A 256-nucleotide genomic window follows, 5' to 3' on the forward strand; every position below is an offset into this window, starting at 1 on the left:
TCTTCATTAAACTAGTTGCATTTGTCCTGTTTTTAAACTCATTTATAACTCTGATAATTAAATTAATGTGACAAATTATCCCAAACATGCTTAGAGGAGGTTTTTACATTTATTTATAAGATCAAAATGTGGATGTTTGGAACTGATTAGAAGCTAATGATGGATGGATTGACAGATTTATTTAACTGGGAAAATCCCAATTATGAAAACTAATTTCTAACACTTCCTACAAATACAAGTTAAATTTAAATAAGAC

The sequence above is a fragment of the Austrofundulus limnaeus genome, unplaced genomic scaffold (assembly GCF_001266775.1).
Source record: "Austrofundulus limnaeus strain Quisiro unplaced genomic scaffold, Austrofundulus_limnaeus-1.0 Scaffold1388, whole genome shotgun sequence".
Taxonomy (NCBI): domain Eukaryota; kingdom Metazoa; phylum Chordata; class Actinopteri; order Cyprinodontiformes; family Rivulidae; genus Austrofundulus; species Austrofundulus limnaeus.